Raw genomic sequence first — 6000 nt, forward strand, 5'->3', positions numbered from 1 at the left:
GTAACCCATTATAGGTCGAAGTACTGTCTGCAAAACGGAACCTTGGCTCACACCGAACAATAAGCTATATTATAAAGGGCCCCAAAAAATTACAAGAGTAAAACCAGATTGTCCAGAACAATTACAATGAATGGAATAGCAGAAGGCAAATAAAATAAGAAAACAGACATAAGGACAGACAGACAGATTCAACGAAAGTCAGAGACTTTAATTGCTGTATGACGTTCATAAATACATTTGTTATTCAATATTTTGATATCAAATAATTAGTAAAGTGTAAGCGTTATTTTATCATTATAAAAATGAACATTAATAGTTTCTGTCAAGTATAAAAAAAAAAAGCTCACAAAAACAAACGACAAATTTTCTGTGTATATGTGAGAAATCCATTACGAATGTTTTCATAGCACCATCTGTTTGTATACAAAAGTAAGAGTACATGACTCATATTAGGCCGAATTAAAACTATCTCCATTCACCCAAATCTTTTTATTTCAAATGCCTTAACTTTGCAAATTTCGTTTTACACGCTAATTATAGTTAAATCGTCTACACAAACACAAAGAAACTTGTTGTCAATCTGCACGTTTTTGATACTTAGTAATTTTTTTGTTGCATGTCTCTTTTGAATGTTTTTATTTAAATAAACAGTGTAGCATATCACCATTAAAAGTCAATAAAGTTAACATAATCAAAGCTATGTTGTGGTCGGACAAACATTTTCACACCCGTGCCGTGTTGAAATGTATTAGTATTAAAGCACTGTTTCTTTTCAACTTTTTAAAGTTTTAGATAGACGCGATGCACTGAACATGATATGCGAGTCAGATTTCTATCTTTGATTTTTGCACCTGAAAAATTTAACCTCTTTCTGATCTTGATTTTTATCCAATTAATTATGTCACAAAGTGTCATAACCTGTAACTGTTTTACAGAGGTACTTTAGTTTTGACAATCGTATTATGTTTTCGTGTAAAATAACTATTTAAGTCAATAAAACGGTCTTCATTATTCGACAGTGCGTGCTAAAAGATTTTACACTTTTACTATCTTCTGAAATCAATCAATCAATCAATCAATCAATCAACTGACCACTTGATATTATTTTTAACGTCGTTTAAGGATTTTTGATTTGTCAGTCACTATATAATCTTAGTATTTTTGTGGTCAAGTTTTCTGTCTTACATTCAAGTTTAATTATCAATTATTTGTCATACCTTTATTCGTACTATTGTCACGAATATCTAATTGCTTATGATGGTCACTCACGGTATGTGGAAAGGTTTTCTAGAAATACAGTGCAATTGAACGTACGTGTGTCAAACAAAAACAAAATCTAAGGTCTTATTTGAAAAATATATGACATATTTCTATAACTTTTAATTTCAATATTTATTATTATACTTTAAAATGATCAGTACTCATTAAAGTAAAATGATTTTAAATCATATTATTTTTCAAAATAATTACATACATTAGCTGTGACAATGTATTGGTTTTATTTGAAAATATCTATCTTTATCTACCGTGTAAACACACTAAAAGCTTGTTGTTTTAGGCATCAAATACAAATTGTTGCTCAAATAATCTCAATTATTTAGACCTTTTAAAAATGCATTAATCCAATTGGGTAATTTAGAAGTTTACATATCGATAGTAAATAATCCGAAATTTTTACTTATTTTTTATAAATATTATTTTAATGGTGATCAAAGACTATAATAATGTTTTGACATGGGAGATAATTATAAAGTTCAAAGAGAATCCCGGTATTTAGTAAGGTGTTAAATCGTCTGTCGGACTTATAACGAATGTAATGGGGCTCTTATTTCTGTACCTTTCTAAGCACGTTTGAAATTATTATTTACCTATGATGACGCTGCATAGTTTGACCTTACAAGGGACTCTGGTATGTTTCCTATTCTCAAAACGAATGCAATGTGGCTCTTATTTTTGTACCTTTTTAAGTACTTCTCGAAAAAAATTGAAAACTTTCAAGGCATTGCTTTATCCTGTTAGAATGCCGAGTGTTCCTTTTCAATGCACTTAACCCATTGACAAGAGACCCCCTTCCCCTGTTTGTTTCTCTGACGGGGACATATTTCCAGGAATAAATGAAACCAAGTTGAAATTGTTATTCAGCGATATACATTTTTATTATTCAGAATGTAATTGAGCGATATATATTTCTGTAATTCAGATAGTTATTCAGCGATATATATTTCTGTTATTCAGATAGTTATTCAGCGATATATATGTTATTCAGCTAGCGATATACATTTCTTTTATTCAGATTGTTAGGCAGCGATATACATTTCTCTTAATCAGAATGTTATTCAGCGATATACATTTCTGTTATTCAGAATGTTATTCATCGCTTCACATTTCTGTTAATCAGAATGTTATTCAGCGATATACATTTCTGTTATTCAGAATGTTATTCAGCAATATATATTTCTGTTATTCAGGTTGTTATTCACCGATTCACATTTCTGTTATTCAGCAAAATATATTTCTGTTAATCAGAATGTTACTGCAAATTTTTTGCACCTGTCCTAAGTCAAGATCTGATATACAGTAGTTGTCGTTTCTTAATGTAATTTATTCGTGTTTCTCGTTTCTCGTTTTTTGTATAGATTAGACCGTTGGTTTTCCCGTTTGATTGATTTTACACTAGTAATGTTTGTTGTTCGGTGTGAGGCAAGGCTCCGTGCTGAAGGTCGTACCTTCACCTATATAATGGTTTACTTTTATAAATTGTTATTTGGATGGAGAGTTGTTTCATTGGCACTCATACCGCATCTTCCTATATCTATATGCAGAATGTTTTTTAGCGATATACATTTCTCTTATTCAGAATGTTATTTAGCGATATATATTTCTGTCAATCAGAATGTTATTCAGCGACATATATTTCTGTTATTCAGAATGTTATTCAGAATGTTATTCAGCGATATACATTCTTTATATTCAGAACATTTTATTCAGCGATAAACCTTTCTGCTTTTATGAATGTTAATCAGCGATATGCATCCGATTATTCTGCGATACACGTTTCTGTTATTCCGAATGTTATTCGGCGATATATATTTTTGTTATTCGAATGTTATTCAACGATAAACATTTTGTAATTTAGAATGTTATTCGGCTATATATATTTCTGTTATTTTGAATGTTATTCAGATATATACATTCATGTTATGCAGAATGTTTTTCAGCGATACACATTTCTCTTATTCAGAATGTTATTCTGTGATATATATTTCTGTTATTCTGAATGTTATTCAGCGATACTATACAATTACTGTCTTTTGATGAGGTAAATATGCGGTTTTATTGACTTTTGAAAAACTGATATTCACTGAGGCCGACGGCCGAAGTGAATATCAGTTTTTCAAAAGTCAATAAAACCCCATATTTACCGAAACAAAAGACAGTAATTGTTTTATTCCATAGTCCGAGAGAAAAAAATGTATCTAATGACAAACATATACCAATTATTTTTTACATGAAACATTTTACCATAACGTTGCATGTAAAAGCGCGGGACGTTTAGCGCGGTGAATAACACTTTCTTAGGTGAATATGCTTTTTTTATTCAAAATCCAATTCATATAGAGAAACCTACTAAAATAATACCAATATGGAATAAACATTTTTATTATTCCGAATGTTATTCAGCGATATACATTTTTGTTATTCTGAATGTTATTCAGCGATATACATTTTTGTTATTCAAAATATGTTATTCGGCGATAAATCTTTTTGCTATTCAGAATGTTATTCAGCGATATATACTTATGTTATTCAGAATATTAGTCAGTGATATGCATTCTGTTATTCAGCGATATACGTTTCTATTATTCAGAATGTTGTTCTGCGATATATATTTCTTTTATTCAGAATGTTATTCAGCGATATATATTTCATTTATTCAGAATGTTATTCACCGATACACTTTCCGTATTAGGTCCCCTACTATTTCTTATTTATGTAAATGACATAGCTGATAATTTGACAAGTCTAACTCGATTGTTTGCTGATGATACATCTCTTTCTTATTCCAGCAATAACCCTTACACTATAAAGGAAGTCTTAAACAGCGATTTAGAACAAATTTCAGTATGGTCTAAAGATTGGCTTATTAATTTTAACCCTAATAAGACAAAGGCTATGATATTCTCCTGCCATACTTCCCCAGATGATATTGAAATAGAATTTCAAAACCAATTAGTAGAATTTGTCTCCTGTCATAAACACTTAGGGATTACTTTTGATTCCAATGGTAAATTCCATACACATATAGAAAATATTTTAAAGTGTGCAAGCACAAGATTAAATGTTCTTAAAAAATTGAAATATGTATTGAATAGAAATTATCTTGCTCGTATATATTTAACTTTTATAAGACCCGTTATGGAATATGCATGTGAGTTATGGGATGGTTGTACTCAACAAGAAGCCGACAATTTAGAACATGTTCAGTTAGAAGCAGGGAGGTTAGTAACTGGGTTGCCCGTGTTTGCTAGTCGGGAAGCTATATATTTTGAAACTGGCTGGCAATTGCTTGTGGACAGAAGAAAATCCAGAAAGCTCAATATGTTCTATTCTTTACATAATGGGACTGCCCCTGATTATCTCTGTGATTTAATGCCCCCGCTTGTTGGTCAAGTATCTAACTACGATTTGCGAAACAGTAATAATTATGTAGTACCCGGTTATAGACTAGACATAACTAGAAAATCCTTTATCCCATCCACTACTATTGAATGGAATAGACTTACCCCCGACATACGTACGTCCAAAAATATAAATATTTTTAAACGAAAGATGAAGTCCAAATTGATACAGCCACCTTCCTATTTTAGTTGTGGGGATAGAAAACTTAATATCATTCATACACGTTTGAGAAATATGTGCAGTTCTTTAAATTCAGATTTACATCGTGTTAATATTAAAGCAAATCCGGCATGCAGCTGTGGCCACCCTGTTGAGGATAGTATACACTATTTTTTAGAGTGCGCTTTTCACAACGAAGCAAGAGAAATACTGTTTTCTAAATTAGAACGTTATGCCATATCCATTGAGCTTCTGTTAGCTGGTGACGGTGACCTTTCTTTTCAGCAAAACAAAGACATTTTTGAGTCCGTACAATCTTATATCAGAATAACACAAAGATTTAAAACAATCAATTAACGTTCTAAATTTCTCCTTTACAACCTTTTACTCCAGTCCAGTTGTTTCATTATTATTCCTTATTATATTTTTTTTTTTCTTTTTATTTCTAATTTTTGTTTGAAGTATGTATTACATGCATTACTACTATGTGTTTTTTTTTTTTCTTTTTTTCGCCATTATCTAATGTACTTTGTGTTTATATTTATATTGGGAGAGGACGTCTCTAATGTTGTTATAACTTGTGTCAAATCCCTTTTGCTACTTATGCAAATAAAATATGTTTAAACTACACTTTTTTATTATTTAGAATTTTATTCGGAGATATATATTTATGTAATTTAGCAATATACATTTCTGCTGATCAGAATGTAATTCAGCGATATAAGTTTTTTTCGAAAAACTTATGTAATATTCTTACATTAAATGTTCGGAAATGTTTCGCTTAGAATAATATGTAGCTAAATCTCAAACTTTAATGGACCTTTTGTTTTTGTTAAGACCGTCTCCTTTATAACCTTCATGAATAATATTAGATAATTCCCCTTTCTCTTTGATTGAATGTGTACTCGAAAATAAAACCCAATAATCTGTTTATTGAACCATGGGAAGCTGAACTCATCTCGTTTGTCGTAAAGTTTTCTTTTCAATCGACCCTCATTGTCAATTTCTAGATGTAAGTCAAGATATGAGACATACTTAACTTTATCTGTTGTATCCTTTATCTCTAGTTCGATGGTATAGATGCGTTCAACATAGTCACAAAATTTTGAATTATTTAGTGAGAGAACATCATCTGTATAGCGGAAAGTAAAGTTAAAGGAT

The sequence above is a fragment of the Mytilus edulis genome, chromosome 5, assembly GCF_963676685.1.
Source record: "Mytilus edulis chromosome 5, xbMytEdul2.2, whole genome shotgun sequence".
NCBI classification, from domain to species: domain Eukaryota; kingdom Metazoa; phylum Mollusca; class Bivalvia; order Mytilida; family Mytilidae; genus Mytilus; species Mytilus edulis.